This window comes from Sturnus vulgaris, chromosome 2, assembly GCF_052056855.1.
Source record: "Sturnus vulgaris isolate bStuVul1 chromosome 2, bStuVul1.hap1, whole genome shotgun sequence".
Taxonomy (NCBI): Eukaryota; Metazoa; Chordata; class Aves; order Passeriformes; family Sturnidae; genus Sturnus; species Sturnus vulgaris.
Window position 1 is genome coordinate 63,402,922 of NC_142244.1, and position 17,838 is coordinate 63,420,759.

At 35.0% G+C, this 17,838-nt stretch overlaps 1 long non-coding RNA gene across 2 annotated transcripts in view; it reads right to left on the reverse strand.

Moving 5' to 3' along the window:
• Positions 1-17,838, reverse strand: part of LOC148224826 (uncharacterized) — a 74,989-nt gene that overhangs the window by 21,066 nt on the left and 36,085 nt on the right. For both annotated transcript variants that reach the window (XR_015801517.1, XR_015801516.1), the window contains exons 4-5: positions 7,926-12,595; positions 6,426-6,544 (exon numbers count right to left, since the gene is read on the reverse strand). This is a non-coding gene — a long non-coding RNA (uncharacterized LOC148224826). The remainder of the gene's footprint in view (positions 1-6,425; positions 6,545-7,925; positions 12,596-17,838) is intronic.

Sequence of the window (17,838 nt, forward strand, 5' to 3'; positions counted from 1 at the left end):
GGCCAACCATGCCCTGTGGTCATTTGGGGACATCTGGAACTGGCGGTGTCCAGTACAGGGCAGCCCTGGCCACTACCCACAGAGGCCACCCTGCAGGTGTGCCCACCCACTGCCACTGCCTGGGCACCTGCTCTGAATACAACCACATGCCTTACAAGGCTGTAAAAAAGATTTCCTCTCCTTGGTGTCACATCTTAACCCCACTATCACCCGTGATAAAACTTTGGTACTATTTTTATCCATAGCATTTGGTTTTGCTTAGTCAAAAATTTTTTTTCAGACATTTTAAAGTTCCCGTACAAAGGGGGGGACTTAGAAGCTTCCTTTCTTATAAACTTCCTTTCTTATAAACTTCCTGTCTGTTTTACCAATGCCCTCATTGTTTCTGCACTTATAACAGTGACTGAAAGAATGAAAATCCTTGAACTGTTCATCCCTGCTATCTCTTGTTTATAATTCCTTTTTCCTCAGCTTATAACAAATAATTTATACCAATCTGAGTTTAAGTAAGATTTAATGAAATTTAATTCTGATGCTTTGTTAAAGTCCAATAATGTCACAGCTAACTGTGCATCTTTTGAGCAGTTTTATGCAAAATATTTTTTTCTTGCTAAGTAAATCCTCTATATTTCAAGGATGCCCATTGCTCTAGATTTTGATTGGCTTTTTTGATTTTGACACTCCACAGTTTTAGCAGAAGTTCAAACTAAGAAACAGTGATTTTAGAGTAAGGGGGTATTTTCATGGCAGTAGTACTGGACACCTTAGAGCCCCAAACCAGTAAACCTTGAAGAAAGGGCTGATAAGCACAGACAAGTGCCAAGGGAATAAATAATAAAAATCACCAAGATCAAAAAGAAGAAGAAAAGAAAATTTTGAGCACTTCCTTTACCAAGCTAAAGAATAGGCTACCAGTGACTTCAGTCAATAGAATGGATGAAGGTGAAATTCTTTTGGAAAAGATTAATTAAAAAGTTGAAGGATAAGGCTAGATTAGTCATGTTTTGCACACAACGAATTTCACATGATAATGCAATTCCATCTGTAGCAGATAGAGCAATAAAATAGGAAATAAAATAGAGAATATACTTTTACATTATGAATATGCCTAAGGCCTGTTAAAGCAAAGATGACAGAAATCTGTGAGGCTGTACTGGATAATGTTTAATTACTTATATCAGAACTGGTTGTTGTACTGTCTTTTGCTTGAATAACTCTACAATGAATGTTTCTATGTGACTTAAAATAAACGAAAAATGGCTACCATGATGGAAAAATTGATTGAGAACAGAACAGCTAGTAGTCATTCTTTGGACCTCCCAGAGGACCTAACCTGGTAAAATGTATCCTGGGTGCTCAAGTAAGGATTTCAGAGACAGATTTAAGGACTGTAACACACAGGAGGCACTTTACCTTTAATGAACACACACTGCATTAACAACCTGCCATGGAACAGATGTTGAGCTCACAACTAATACTTAGAGACAATATTCTAAGGAGAACGAGTCACTATATTTTTTTGTCCTTATGATATACATTCATTTTATGTGACAGAGGCTCCATTATGTTTGTATTTGTTCCAGGAGGAGTGTTCAAACTTTTGTAGGCATCATTCTGTGCCTTTTAATGAATTTTATGTAAAAACCAGTATTTTTTACAAATGAAACAAAGATGTGAGTTAAAGGCAACATGCAGTTTATTTTAAGCAACTAAAATGTTTTTTGTGCACTGAATTTCCCAAATAACAAGGGCAACAGGAACAATCCTCACTTAAATTATTTAATTTCTTTTGTGTCTGTGCAGCACAGGTCACTTAGAATCCAGAATAATGCACTCATTGTGGGATGCACCAGCTTTCCTGTAATCTGTAGTCTGACATCACACCCAGGAAGGAACCTCAATTAGACACAATTAAATAGTTTGGGTAAATAAAGGGATTTTATACTGATCAAATTTAAGATCTAGAATGAAAGTCTTGTTAAAAAGACTGTATGACCAAATTTTATATATTCGTGCTATGTACCAAATTTAAAAATAATTTAGAATTAAATTTTATCAGGTTTACAAGGTTTTCTGCCTCCCTCATATATTCAGATATTGAGTCACATTTTCTTGTGTCTGAACTAGGTTATCAGTTCAATCAGACAGAACCTTCATGTCTAGTTGCTAATTATCATTTATTACATTTCATGTTACTTCTAATGTATATGAGCAGTTCTCAGGAGATATAATCCCTTCTACTACACTATCATTGTCGTTTTATATACCCAGTAGCCTTTTGTAATCACAGGAGAAGGAAAAAATATTTAAGTCATGAGAAATATCTCAAGAGTTTTCTTTTTAAAGAAAAGACAGCAGAAAATTTATTCCCAACCATAATGTAACTTAGAAGAAAACTTTTGTGTTATTAGATGTACAGCTCAGATGTGCTTACTCACCCTGAATTGAGTCTCTGGCATTTAAATACTACAGCTTAAGGACACAATTGGTTTAAATTAATGAAAATCTTTGAGCAGTAACAGTTTACAGGCTCTTTACACAAGGTAGAGCAATTTGATTTTCAAACACGTTGGCACTTTGTCTCATTACACTTCCATCACTCTAAAATTTAAAGCAGGTGACAAGAAAGTTGTCCCATATACAAAAAGCGTGAAATCTGTATAATGTACATAATGCTGATTAATAGAAATTGTAATAACCTAATATTCAAGCAGTTGCATGAGGACTTTACTATCTTCCTTACCAAAATCCACAACCCATCGCTTTGTACCCTAGTTAAATTATCCAGAGATTACATTCATCATACAGCCAATACTCAATAGCATTCAGTATGATCTGCTTTTCTAAGAGAAACACTTCTGACAAAGAGAGAAAAAATTTACAAATCAAAGAGAGAGCAATGACCAGTGTTGTCATGGCACCGTGACAAAGTGCATGAAATGTAACACAGTAGTTTCCCAGCTGCTCCACTTCTGGGGTCACAGTCTTCCTTCCATTAACAATCTAAATTCACAACTACTTAGCTCGTAGCAGAGGGATCTGTGCTATGATCTTCCAGGAACTATTTAAACACAGTAGATAAAACATATTTCACCCAAAACAGGTGTTGAACACTTGAACATAAACTGTCCTTATGTATGGATAAGCTATCTTTTAATGTCTTCTTTTTTTTTTTAATAAACCATCATAGATTAATTCTTAATCTTCCATTTGGTAAGATAAATAAACTTAATATCAGGAGTTTTTCACTTTGCAGTGGCCTTTAACTGTATTTATTCAGCTCAGTGGCACTTCCCTGACTCCCCTCTTGTTTATCTTCGAGGCTTTTTTGAGAGGACGTTTGACAATTGACTTACATAATAACAAGAAATTGCAGAAATATTTTATCAATGGTAGTCCTGGTTTCTAGTTTATGCCATGAAGAATGAACTACCCTAGACTACAGAGAACTTCAGATTTTTAATTTTTCCTGAATTTTATAAGTAGTTAAGGTACCAGCTATCCATTTTACTGTGTGATTTGATGATCTGGTGTTTGCACATTTCCTCTCTCTGCATAACTGCCAAGGAGTGGGTATTTGGAGATGCTATTCTTTCTCAAGTTTATTAATATAAACACTAGTTATCATACTTCCTTTTTTTTTGTTTTCCCTTCCCAAAGTTATTTCTAACTCAAGAAAAGATTGAACTCTCTTTTCGGTTTTTATTAGAAAAAGTGCCCTTCCCCTTACTATTTTGCCTAAATGATATTTCCTAAAAGATGCATAAATGCTAATTTTAAAATTCCAGTCATATGAACCATCCCCTCAGGTTTCTGTTATACCAACGAGGTTGTGTTTATGCTCATAAATAAGCAATTCCAATTATGCTTGTTTATTACCCAAGCTCCTATCATTGGTGTATAGGCAATTAAAGATTAAAGAATTTCTTCTCTCCTCGTCCTTTGGTGTCTTGATTAATTTTGTTCTCAGCATCACAATTCTGTACTGAAAGTTCGTGTGTTTCCTCTTTTCACCCTTCTCTTTTATTTGATGCCATCCTAACCACTGCAGTATACTCCTCCTGTAGCTGCCTCAGTGATGTTTCCTAAGGAACTTTAAAAGGTTTTTAGGACTTCCTAATGCCTATGTTGAAATTAATTCTCAGAACGGATTGACATTTTATTAGCAGAGAAATTTCTTAAAAGAAAGCCGTAGTTGACTGGCAGCCAGCTATTCCATGCCTCTGTCTTTACCTTTGAAGGAAGCAAATAATCTATTTAGTCATTGTTCTTATTATGCCACATTTCCCATCTTTTTCATCAGGATAATTCTAGTACTAAAAAACACTTACTAATATCAAGCAATCCAGTTGAAATTGTCTTAATATATTAACTTTTAACTAGAGTGTTACTGGACCATGCCAGGGCAGACTGAATCAAATGTCATTTCGTATAAGCAAAACGATGCTCAAACTCCTATCACATCATAGCAAAATAAATTTGTGTGTGGTAGTATGAATTCCTTTCACCAAGATGTCAGGCAAAAAAAGTTTAACAATTCGCTAAAACAATTATGTTCATTGGCAGTCATTCTTAAGTGTGCCATTTCTTAAGAAAGTTTTATGAATAATTAAAGTAGTGACTTTAATTAGTGTTTAAATGATCAAAAAGATAGTTCTGCTTAACTAAGGATGTGATTTTACTAGCTACTGTTTTACCACCATGAAAATTATTGAAATAGAAAACTTCCTAAGACAACTAATCAAACTTGAACAAATGCAGATGCAACTTTATTTTTCTGCAGGTAAATTTGATTGCTTTTGTCATGCAAGCAGAGTTTACAGCACATGTCTTTTGAGTACACAAGGATCTTAATATATCTTACACGGGTAACAGATATTCTTAAGACTGACATGTATGTCCTTCTTCAACTTCCTTAAAAGTCAGCAAAATATCTTGTATTGCTAATATTTGGAGAAGGAAAAGTTCCATATCAATGAGATTCTTGTGAACCTCTTACAAGATGTTGTGATTAATATTTTGCAGCTATCATATCCACAGGGTATAAATCCTGTTTCATGGAAATCACTGAAAGTTTTTGCTCCAGACTTCACACATTGTCTCAATCTTAAAAAGGTGTGGTTGCCTAACTGGAGTTAAACAATATTACTTTTGGCATGCTTTCATAATGCACCAGATCATCTGTCACTCCAGAAGAAAGGCACTGAACCCCACTGTGTCAGATTTGTCAGCCCCACATGAATGTATGAGATACAGAAAACCTGAAACAGCACCAAATGTGTGTGTTTAGGCCACTGGTACATAGAGCATTTCTTTACTTGGGAATTACATATAGGTGATGGAGAAAATGAAAAACAATTCAATTTATATATTTTTTTTTTTTAAAAAAACATGACTTAAGCCTTCTAAGATTCTGATAACTTGTCATTCAACCAGGCTTTCCTTTAAGTAGCAATGTCTCAGCTAAAATCTAGGAAATTGAAGACCTGAAGGGAGAAATACTATCAGGTCTCAATTTTAATTTTCATGGGAATTAATTTATAATACTTTTTCTAATTTTGATTAATAAAATATATATATATATCTATTTTGTTTCTACCTGCCTCTAAATCATCTTTCTATATTTTCCTGCCTTCTCAGACTTGAACATGGTGAGTGGAATTGCAGGTGGATGGGTTTAGGCAACTGAATTGGGCCCATAGCACCCCTCTGAGAACCTGGCAACGTTGCCAGATCTTTCTAGGCAGAGCAGAATAAAAACTAGTCTAGAATTTGGACAAACAAGATGCACAGGAGTTTGCATTGACATTTTTATAACAGTGAAATTCTGAAAACAATCAAATGTCTTCTAATGGACTTACTGATGTTTATATTTATAGGGAAGCAGGTTCCCAAAATAAAAAGGCATTTTCTTTCATCAGTAAAAATATATTCTTGTGAATTGTAAAGATTCTTGCAAAGATTCATTTGGAGAAAGAGGTGATTATCAATAACAGGATGGTAATCTCACCAAATGAGTGAACTCACAGGCATCTGAAAATATGTTATTCTCATGATGTACAAATGTTCAAAGCAAGGGCTGTTAGGAGGAAGCAGAGTGAGGAATCAAATAATAAATCAATAAATCAATAAATCAATAAATCAATAAACAGCTTCTTATATTTCAGATACATCCAACTCTTTTTCATCACCATGTCTTGTAATATTGCCACAATGGAGGTGAGCTGAACATGTGTGCAGTGCAGGGTTTTGAGGGATTAGTCTTGTTAGTCCAACTTATACTGCTGGAAAACTGTTTTCTATGTTACATTAAGAAGTAAGATTCATTCTTCATGGGGACCCTAAGCTTTTAGGGAAAAAACTAATATTTTTCATGGTTCTTTTAAAGGACAAATGAAGAGATGTACATAAAAATTTTGAGTTACCCATCTCACATTGTTGTTTCATGAGAAAGTCTTACAGAGAAAGAAGAAAGTCACTTTGCAGTCCCCCTGGGATATAGAAATCGTGTATGAATCCATAATGTCTTCTCATCCATGCATCACTGGGAAAGAAAAAAATCAAAGCTCTCTCTTCCAGCCCTGAAGTGTGCTTACTTTCTCCTTTTGCTGATTACATGCTCTCTTTACTGTTGAAATAATATTAAAAACACATAATAAAAACTTTAACTATTTACTTTAAACCATGGTGTTTGCTTTAAACAACATATACAGAAATGGTCATCTACCTCCAAAAATAAACTCCTGGCAAATAAACAAATTTAGCAACAGCCACTGTGAATTATAAGAGGGTTTTATATTTCCTTCAGCATAAAACAGGGAAAAATAAATCCCATCAGTAAGTAAATGAAGTGGATCTCAGCATTACCAATCTATGAGCTGAAAATTAGTTTAATTCCCAAGGTAGGAAGTTTAGGAGATTCATAGATTAGAGAGCCAGAAGGGACTGTTGTGATCAAATTTATAAACTTATGCAGAGATTTTCAAAGGCACAGAAGACATTTGGGCATGTAATTCCCACTGACTTACAAAAGACGTTGGATTTTAATTGTGACTTCATTACAGAGCTCCCCTTTCAAAGAATAGCAATTTGACCAATACTCTGAATCCTAAATCATGATGCAGAATAGTCAATGTCACCCATGACTCAATTGCAAGTGTTTCAACATAGGCAAAATGCAAATAAATTAGAGAACACTCAGTGTCCGGTATTTTTCTTCTGACATTGCCTACAAAGGAGCTAAAAGAAATTTGATTTCTAGGCCAGTCCACAGACCTGTGCAGCCACAGTGGTGGTAAAAGTACCTTTAGACTGAAATAGAAAACACAGACTATCTGAAGTAAGCAGAAGTACAGGCATAAGCCTACACCTTGAGTGAAAACACATTTCTTATTTAATTTACTTGACAAAATTTTTCCTTTTCTATGGAACATATCCTGATGACCTTAACAAATTATAATAAATTAAAGTTTTTTAAACTTATTAAAATAAAGATTCAACTTGAAAGGGATAAAATGCATTTTGGTCACCAAAAGGACTCTTCTTAAACAGAAAAAGGCATATTCATTAAAAAAAAAAAAAAAGGAAAAAAAAAAAAAAGGAAATTTGTTAATCTCTTACAAGACTGTTTCTCTGTGGTCTATACTTCCTGTATTTAAATAGAGTTTATCTTAGTTTTAAAAATAGCATTTAAAAAAAGGAACAGAGGAAGTGTTACACTGGATGAGACAGTGATCCATGTATTCCTAGCATCCAATCTCCAGGAGAGATTGTTAACACGAGTTCTTATTTTGTCAGATATATCTGTTTATATTTCTCTTCTACTAAGTGCCTTTCTTTTTTTTTTTAATGTTTGTTTACTCATTTACTATTTCACTATTACTGGCTATGTTTTCTCAAGTTCTGCCACAAACACAACTGCATACCTTTTTTATTCCAACTGTGCTGGCTCTGAAGAGTTTCTCCAGCAGTCACACTTTGTAAATTGCTGTTGGTCTCAAGCATTCTCTCTAGTTTCAGAGAAAAAGAGAAAATTTATGGCTGGGAATAGTAGTAGAACTAAAGTTTTCTTACCAGAAAAGAAGGTGATTTTCAGTGTATCTATCTGCTGTTGCTGCTTCCTTCCCAAGGTGGCTGACATGGAACCTCTGACTGACAATATGCTGACCTCCCAAGAACAAAAGAAAAGAAATCTCAGCAATGTGTTTGCTACAGAAACATCTGTGGTATTGGTACAATCTCAAAAGCTAAAAAGATCCTGGGAATTTTTTTATACATCAGTCAGTTCCATCTACAGTTTGGTTTCTTTACTTCTACATGTATTAATGGACTTATGCTCTGAAATTACAATTTTGACTAATTTTGGCCAACAACTACATTATGCACCAAATGGAAATAAAGAGAACCCCTGACTGATGGGTATTTTGTAAGGGAAAAAGTAGAGTCATCTTTTCAGAGACATCTTTTCCAGTCAAGTACCCTATTGAGAAAAGTAGACATCACTGACTTCAACAAATCATATTTATGCCTATTTTGTAAGTTCAGGCATATGTAAAATAGCAGCTTTGAAATGGTAATTAAAATACTGAAAAGAGATAGTGCACTTTTTCATTCATCTGCTCCCAAATCCAGCACTACCTTGTCTTTCTCTACTATCACTAGCTGTAATGAAGATTAACCAGCATACTGCAAAACAGAAAGAAACCTTTTTTCACAGACTTAGATCTATATTCTCTATAAAATATAGAATCTGTTTTCTATACAGCCACTCTTTAAATAATCATACTTACAATCGGATAAAAAATTAGTTTTGAATCTTGTGGAGAGGAATGATTAAGCAAAGAATTTACTTTCCTTTTATAGGGATCATATCACTAATACCTTATTGCATCATTTCATTTGAATGTCCCATTATTGATTATTAATACATGTGGTTTTTTGCACAGACCAGGTAATGTCCCCATGCTGAATTTTCACCAGATTGCTGTTATCTTTTTGGAAACTATTCTGTTGATTTAAAAAACATTAAGGCTTTCTTTTTTCTTTTTTTTTTTTCTTTCCATATTTTCTGTCATGTTTCTTCAACATATCTCTCTTTCCATTCTTCTTCATAAAAGTGGGATATAAGGACCTCTCTTATTGTTCCAACTCTCTTCACCCCATCCAGTGGTGACTTTCTGCAGATTCTCATATAGATTTAACATCTTTTTTTCTCAGAGGTCATCGCACCTGCAGCAATAGAGCCATATAGATCAGTTTGCTAGTATATGGAAGACAGAAGTCTAAAGAATATTTAAAAACCTTGCCCTGACTCCACCTTGGTATTGCTCTTGGTCCTTCAATGGTCCTGTTACTCAAAGTCCTCCAATTTACCTCTGTTGAAACAAATTCAGGCTAGCTCTGTTCTCTCTCTCAGCTCCAAAATGTTCGCAAACAGCATGGTTTGTCCAATGAAGCTACAATTTCACCAGGTTTAGACTGATCATAGAAAGATTCAACTTTAAGAAGCCACCCATTTTACCACAACAATAACACTTGCAGGTTTAAAGCAGCATGAAGCATTACACATCACATGGATGATCTGGAAGAAGTCAGTAACCTGCTAACAGCAGGGATCTCTCTCTCTCTCTTTCTCTGTCCTTTCCTCCCCCCCTTTCTCTCCTAATCTACTTTTTCTCTTCTATGCATCTGAAAACCATGATGGTTGTTGTTGGGCTGAAATACCTGCTTCTGTGCACACCTTGATTAAAACATTACTGTGCTTCCAGAATGTTGGTTTCATTAGTTTGTACTGATGCTGAAACTTGATTTGTTAGGCTTTGTTTAAGCTCACCATGTAAGTAGTTTTCTTCTGATCGTCTCACTGGTTTTCTTGAGAATCTTATTTTTTCTTGCTAGCTTCCTGTGGATGTAGAAGCTAATTTACCTCAAGGGTGACTGCTGTGCTTACTCAGCAAGATAATACTGCCTTTGGAATTAATTTCTAGAAAAGCCAAGGAAAATCACAGAACTTACAGATATGAAGTTCAGAGGCAAACCCCATTTTTTTAAACTTTTTTTTCTTTGGTTTTAAGGACATGAATTCAGCATTTGTGGAAAACAGACACATAAAGACTGGTATTTAGTATATTCTCTCCTGGCAAACTGGAAGAAGAATCCATACTGATAGCAAATGCTGTAGTAGACTTTTTTTTAAATCTTCAGAGGTGATAAAACATGACAGTAACAGCAATGGGCTAGAAAAATCTCTATAAAAGAAAAACAATTAGAGACATATACATTAAAATACATCATATTTCTCTTATTTTCATTTTATGAGGGCACAGAATGCACAAGCTACAATGGGAAAACAGCTGCAGCTCATTACAAACATGAAACATCAGGAATACTAATATATTCTTAACCTTTTACCAAGAGCTTAATGCATAATTAGTGTATCTGAAAAATATAATTCTTGAGATTAGTTCACCACAATAAAACCTTCTTCCATATATTTCCATTTTTCTTTATCCACCCATAATCCCTCTTTCTTGGTTTCAAAACAAGAAGAGGAGGAACACCAAACCACAAATTAGACAGCTTTTAGGAACTTTAGAAATACACAGCTTTTATGATGCAATTATATTATGACAAAAGTTTGTAGTTAGTAAAGTTTGAAGTGTTTAAAAGTATATATATGGTTTGAAAGAAAAGGCAATTTTAGTTATTTGAGTTGAAATTGTCTTGAAAAATATGATTTAGGAAAGTATTAAGTTAATTTCTAAAATGTCTTTGGTATCAGTATGTTCCTTTATAAATGAATAAACAAAACTAACTTAAATTTTTCATCTTATCTCTTTTAATCTGAGAATTGAAAGAAAAAATAACAATTTCACATGTGCAATGAATGATATTTCAGTGTTTTGCATGCCTCAGCAAACTAGTTTATCTGTTACTAGTCAGAAATTATGAAATCACTAGCCTCAGTCTCCAATATCACACGTTTTTTTGTTCCACAACTGGTCTTTTGAAAATTAAATTTGACAATTTTTTAATGCATTATCACATTGGTCACTACTTAACTACTGTGCATGAGGGAACTGCATCCAGCAGGCAAAACCTGTAGAAAAGCTTTTTAACTTTCTAACAACATTAATGAAGCAGATTTTGCAGAGCAGGATCAGAGTCGTGATAAGGAGAATTAGCCTGTGATTTGAATTAGAATCTCTTTTATCGTTTATTCACATGAAAGTAATGTTTACAGCTGTTTCCAAATTCTATTCTATAGTGTGTTGGTAGAATGCTTGATAGTGGTATAAGGGAGAACGTTAAAAAGGAAAATTGCTAAAAAGATAAAACCAGGGAAAGGAATATTGTGCCTGATTGTGGAGATGCAGCAAAAAGCTGTAGTTTTACCAATTAAGATGAAGTGGTTTGATCTTTTTAACTTTGAGATATAGCAGTCTCAGTTTTATTTAGGATCTCCTAGGTAAGAAGACTGAGAACCGCCTCTCCCTTTTATGAAAGTATAAAGATCTTTTTCTTTCACACAGAAAGAGTTCTTTTTCCCTCCCAGATGATTTATTAAGAGTACAAAAAATTCAGCCTCCTGTGAAGTCTCCTAAATTGTTCACCTTTAAGCATATACAAGGATGTGATAACCTAATATTTTTAATGCAAAAATATGCAGAAAATGCACTTTAAAATACCACAGGGACTCTTAATACAGCAAAAAGAAATTGGAAAGGCACATCTGCATTTTGTTTTTCTCATACTTAAGCCACCCTTGGAAATGGCGGGTTGGATATTACTCACATGTCATTCTGAGCATTTTATACCTTGTTAGTGAAACTTGCTCGCACATTTTACTCTGCATCCAGTCTGACAGTACACAAACCATCTTGAAAAAAAAATCCCTTAAATAATTTTTTCTTACAATGCTCTATGTTTTATTATTAATGGCTTTCAGAGCATGGGTTGTGAACACAACTCTCACTGCTTTTCTTGGACAGAACTACTACTCCTGGAGTTGTCAGCTCCAGCTGTGCCATGGAAGTCTAAAAATAAATGGATATGCTGCAGCCTGGTGAGACTGTTAAACTCCTGTGGTGCTCATTCTTGCTCCTCGGTGAGCTGCACTAGTTCAGCGGGTCTAGACCAAAGAAGATCTGCCCAGCTCCCGTGTAGTTGCAGAGAAAGGTTTTGAAGTAGTAGTCTGTTTCTTGGGACTGGGGAGGAAACTTGTCTGTTCTTGTTAATCATGCAATAAAAAACACTGAAGGTCCTTTCAAGTCTGCAGCAGTTCTGCCATTGCATGGTGCCAGCACAGGATATTCCTGCAAAGACCTAGCTTGTGAAGGAATATATAATCAATTCATCCCTACAAATCAGTGGAACAAAAGTAACTCAGTGAAAAACACTGGTTTTCCCCCAAAGCATACCCTCCTCTATTCCCTTTGTACCCATCAGTGTGCACCTTGTACGCATGAGGCATATCCAGTCTCTGAGTACAACTTCTGATGTGTCATTTACGTAGCTCTCCTTCTTCTGAGCATCCTTCTCTAGGCATTTTTGCCATTTTCTCCAAAAAAATGTGGCATCTCAGCGTGGGTTTTCCCTATCAGAGGAAAGCAGTAACAGCTTGAAATAAAATCAAAGCCACAGACTCAGAATAAATAAACTTATTTTCAGAAACGTAAAGAGAGTATATTAGATGTGTCATCCCAGTAGTTTCAAAAATTGAAAAGGGGAGAGGGTCTTAAATAATTTCAGCAAAAGCCAACACAGTTAAAAGTAAGCACTAACTCAGTTCTCTGGAAGAGAGAGACAGAGAAAGCAGATAGTACCAGTTACCTTTATAGAAATAAATGTGTTAAGTCACTTGAAATAACCATCAGTAGCCACAGTGTAAAAAAAAGTTACAACAAAAACTAACATCAGTGCTAAAATTCAAAAAGTTGCTTCAGGCTTTTAAAATTTGGTAATAGAAGGTAATATATATTATAAAATGTCAGCTCAGTGATTTGACTTCAGCTTTATCTACTGCAAAGCAAGAGGTCAGGGTTAAAGAACAGCCAGAAGCCTCCTGCCTTTGGGACCCGCAGAGATGAGAAGGATCTGTCCTTCTGGACTCAGGGGAGGGAGGAGGTGCAGATCACTTCTCTCTGGAGCACTCCCCAAGTAGATGTCTAGCTCCAGCAATGACAATAGTAATTATAATCTCGAAGATGGCAGAATAGCTGAAACAGCATGGGGCAGTATTAAAAAAAAGAAGAATCCTCAGGAGCTATTGAATATCCTTTGGAAGGCTGAGTGTGCTTGCTTTAGAAGTTTTCCTGAACAGTGAATAGAGGGATTTAAGACAGCAGGTATAAAAACATGCATTGTTGGAATATAAGACAGTGGAAAGCAAAAACCATGAATTATCATTAGACATTATAAGGAAATAAAGTTATATGTTCTGAATTCAGATGAAGCCCTTGACAGAGGCAGTGACAGCTACTGAAAAGATAGCGGAGCTCTCAAGTCTTCCTTATAATGATGGCACTACAATTGGATTTTACATGAAGCATAGTCTGCTTGCTCCTTAGTTGTCATTTCTGAATCAGCTAGGGGCTGACACATTGCTGCTCCAACAAATAACTTATCATTGAGCTTACAAAAGGTTAAAGTTCTTTTTATTTACAGATCACAAACCAGAGAAGCAGTGGGAGGCAGTATTCACATTCATTTCTTGAAACTGTGTCCCTAAAAATTGAACTGTGAAACAGGCATTTAGCCAAGGATGTTGTTAGTATGCACCCAAGGTGGCAGCTGTGCAAAGGTGTCCTGAACATGTTCTCAGCTGCCCTGCTCCATGGAGAGCAGAGAGAGGACTATCCCCTCCAGCTCAGAAACAATCCCGTATATCTACAAAAGCAGAAACAGACTTGCCTACAGGAGGCAAAAATGAAACAAACAAAACATCACCAACATAATAAAAACCAAACAAATTAAACAACAACAAAACACAGTACATAAAGAAAAAAATCAAAAAAGATTTAAAATATTCATGCAAAAACCAAAATAAAAAACCAAACGAAAAAAGCCTCAAACAAACAAACAAACAAAAAAACTCCCTCTTCAATAAAAATAAGATAACTATATGACAAATTTATTCTGAAGATGCTCTTTATAGAGATCTGGTCCAGGTCATCAGAAAACATTTTCATATTGTTCCTTGATAGGCTATGCACTGACCCTTACCTCAGGTTTCAGCATGTAAACGAGAATGAAGGAAATCAGCTCCAAAATTTCATCTATTGCCTAGTATAGCAATCACAAATCTTTTCAGGTTGGTAACACCGCTTCCCAACCCCACCCCCATCCCATCTGTCATCTTTTCCCCTCACTGATTTCTTCTCTTCCCCAACTTCTATCTTCATAGAGGAATGGACAAAGACTTTGTATCTTCCTTTGGAATCCAGCTAAGCTTCTGACCCTCTCAAGTCTCTCCAGGACCACAGCATCTTCTGTCTTTTTCCACAGGCAAATAAAATAGAACAAACAATAATGAAGTTTTTAACTCTTGCAAGACAGTAACAGGAACTTACATCTCTTGTCAAGAGACTTCAATGTGGAGGATGCAAATTGTGAAGTAATAATCACAGCATAAGACCAGAAGGAATCATTGGATTATTGTGTCTGACATTTCATGTATCATAAAACATTATAACTTAGACCATTACACTTTGTCTTGTTTATGCCTTTACAAAAGTCAGTAACTTATATTTGATTAAAGCAAATATTCTCAAAAGGTATCTGGAAGAAATATAGAAAAGTAAAATTTCTAATTTCTTTTGGTAGTTTGTTCCACCAGTTAATCACCCATTGAAATCATTACTAAACGCAAAGGTTTATTTCCAGGGTTGTTTTTGTTTTGTTTTTTTTTTCTAACTGCAGCATCTTGCTATTGGTTATTGTTACAACTACAGGGTTTTGATTTTTTTCTTTTTTTAAATGAAATTAAAAAGCCCTTAAGTATACAGGGTGTTCTTACAAAACAATATTTAAACATTGTAATCAAACTGCATGTACATCTTCCTTTTGACAGATAAAACTGTGAGAATATCCTAATGAAGTGCATCTTTCTACACTCCTTAATTTTTTTCCTGTGGCTTCTTTCTGCTCCACTCTAATTTTTTCATGTCTTCTTCAAAATACAATAAAGTGAATCCTTCTCCAGTATCAGCTGCCCTACTGCAATATTGAGGAATAGTATGAAGCCTATAGGATATTGAGGAAATATAGGTAATGGCTTCAAGAGCGTAAAGAAAGAGTCAATGTTATTTGGCTGTTAAAGTGCAATACAGGAATTCAAACATCTGGATTTAATTTCCATTGTATTGAAGACTGTTATGTAAATTTGCATAACTATTTTTTAGAATTTTCAGATTTTGTTAGACCAGATGTAATAACTGCAAGTAGCACCTTCTCTTGGATGTTGCAACTTTTAATTCTATGGTTTATGTTCTATGTTCTATGGCATCCCCATCTGAAAATCTTCAGTACAATTAACTTTCAGCTACATCACCACGGTTTTTTTTAACCTGGCATAAATACTAGATATTCTAGGAACCACTACTAAAATCTCTATAAAGTACTTCTTTTTAGCATAAAAGAATAATCAGTAAAGTTTAAGAGAGATAACAGTGGTTCTCTGATTGCATACCTGAAAAGTAAAGGCTTGGAAGTCAGAAAGAATTCTTAAGAGGAGATTCCATCTTCCACTTTAAAAACAAAGTCCAATTTATTTATGCATCTCCACCCATTCAGTATAATTCTTCTACATATACACAAACAGAAATACATATTTATGTGCAAGTTTTAATTCCAAGGTTGGGAGGCATAATGGAGCCTAATTTTATTATACTAGATAATTTTCCTAGAGGTGCATATTGATTTCACATTGTCAAACAAATTGCAAAATGCATTATAACAAAACAATTAAAATGGCTGATAATTATTACAATTAACTCACGGCTTCATACTAATGGAATGTTCAAGCATCCGAGAATTCCTGATTATCAGAAACTAATGGATGTTCAGAAAAGGATGTCATTTTCTGCAGCAATTTGTTCTTGGCCAATTTAATGTTCCCTCAGAACAGTTTTCCATTCCCAAATGTCTCATTTGTGGCTTTACAAAGGACAGGATCATGACAGTGTTGTTTCAATGCTTATTTTGTCTTCAGAAGTCTCAGGTCTGCTCACTTTGCTGTTATGCCAGGAGCATATAATCCAAAATAAAAGAATCATAGAATCATTTTATACATTCATTTGTTAAACAGATCTGGAGGATTCTCATTTAAAGAAGTGTTAAATGTGAACTAATTCTCCTGAAGTGTAAGAGTTTTGGCTGAAAGAAGAACACAGATTCACTTTATCTAGCTGTATTTCTCTGTCATGTGTGTGCTTTGGCTGTGTGCAACCTCCTTATTATACAGCTCTTGATCCCCATTGTGCTGCTGTAACACTTGTGATGCTGTTCCAGTGCCTGAACATGATGCTTTTCTATCAAGCACTCAAATGGAGTTTTGCTATTTAAATCTGACCAGTTACTGCAGTAGCCCTTTGATAGAAAGAGCAAGCTGGGAACAGCAAAGGACAATCCCTTAAAGCTTACTTCTGTCCACATGCATCTTTTGCACTCACAGTGCCAGATGCACATCAATTGAATGTTGCCCTGAAGTGGAAAATTTTCTGCAGGGACTCATACTGCTGGTTTGGCAACCACTTTATTGTGCCAATGTTAAAACTCATGATACAATAATTTGCTTTATGAAATACTTTTATGTGCTTTTCAATAGGGAGCACTGTGATCAAGGGTGGCATTAATTCTATAGGACACCTCTTTTACAGAAAATAACTTTTCCAGTGACTAATATCTTGGGAAAATACATATCTCAAGAGCTACATTTTCTGAAAAACCATGAGACAATTAGATTATTTTCTGAGATTTGTATTTCGTCTTGTTATTCAGAGAAATGTAGTAATTAACAGGGACAAGCAAGTATTATTAATTATTTCTTCAACATCATCCACATAGTTTTGTGTATGGAAATCACTGGAGAACATCTTGTGATGTAAAGGTCATGCTGTCTCTTTGAACAAAAAGTACAATAAAACAAATAAGCCATCACAGCCTTATGAAACACAGCCATAGAAAACGAAAAAAAGTGAGTGAGAAAAGTTTTGTATTCCTTCATTAGAAGCATTTAAGATATGATACATTCTGAGGAATAGCAGTCTCTCTTTGAATTTTAAATAAAATTTCCAATAAACTGGGGCAGAATTTCCAAGGATTACTTTAAGACCTTTAATCTTTTTTTAAAGTAGGAAATATATTAGTGTTTTGCTGATTTTTAAAGCAGGAAATACCCTAGTGCTTTGCTGAATCAGGGCCTAAAAGAGCAATCCAGTCACACTCTGGGACAAAAATATCACAGTGTGTAAAATATCCATAATGTGATTAAGAAGAAAAAGGTCATTTTGAAGCTTAAAAATATTTAAGTGTTGAAACTTTAAAGTGTTTCCACACCTGGGGTAAGAAATATATACCTTCACTAATACAGTCACCTAGTAACACAGCTTAGCTAATTACACAGCTTGAACAAACTGCTTTGTGTCACTGGGAAAAGAAGTAAGGAGCAACTAAGTCTGTTTTGGATTTTAATGGCTGAGCAATATTTCTTGCAAAACACCACAGCTAAGAGAGACTGAAGGCAGAAGCCTCATCATGCCAAATTTCTTTTACACGTACCTGGAGAAGAAACCAAGTATCTCAGTAGTTCTGTGCTGAGCATTGTTTGGCGAGACAGCA